Source organism: Penaeus monodon, chromosome 33, assembly GCF_015228065.2.
Source record: "Penaeus monodon isolate SGIC_2016 chromosome 33, NSTDA_Pmon_1, whole genome shotgun sequence".
Taxonomy (NCBI): domain Eukaryota; kingdom Metazoa; phylum Arthropoda; class Malacostraca; order Decapoda; family Penaeidae; genus Penaeus; species Penaeus monodon.
In genome coordinates, this window is record NC_051418.1 from 8,241,467 (window position 1) to 8,242,213 (window position 747).

Consider the following 747-nt stretch of genomic DNA (forward strand, 5'->3'; position numbering starts at 1 on the left):
GGAAAACATTTCCAACTTAAAGGAAAGGGCGCAATCATTGTTAACTGCAGCAGTTAAAGATAAAGTTTGCCCTCATCAACGCAGTTCTGAAGTAAGTTTCCGAAGTGAAATGCCTTGAAAAATGAAGCGTAGGTAATGAGCATCGATTACTGGTGACGTCATTGACACCTGGACCGTCGAGGAGTCCTCCGCGGCCGGCAGGCAGTGGCTGGTGCGTGGGACTCGCACGCGTCATGTCCCTCGCTACTCGTTGTGATTTGATGCCTGGCAATTGCTGCAGTACTTGCGAGGCATGCAAGCACGCGGGTTAAAAGGGATTGTCTACATTGGTATACATGTTTTTTTGTATAAGTTTGCATGCGTTGCCGAATCCTTTTTCTCCCTTCGTTTTGTTGCATGTAAGATTACATAATTATGGATCGTGGATATTTTATAATGTTTTCTGTTTAGAGTTCGAATCTACGGTGAATATTTTAAAATGTTTTTGTTTTGTGAACATTGTTTATTTGATCTTCGCTGGATTGGATTACCTCGGGATGCAGAATGTATTTTTACAGCCTGGGAATTAGTTTGGATTCATATATTTTTATTTTTATATTTTCAGCCTCTTTCCTAACGTGATTGTCTTACGACTGTCCCTGTTTACCTCGCTCTTCGTTCCTTCTACATTCAGTATATTTTTGTCACGTCTCATTCACTTTACTTTCCTTCATTTTGTAATTTCCCCTTAGCTGTTTTCCCCCTATT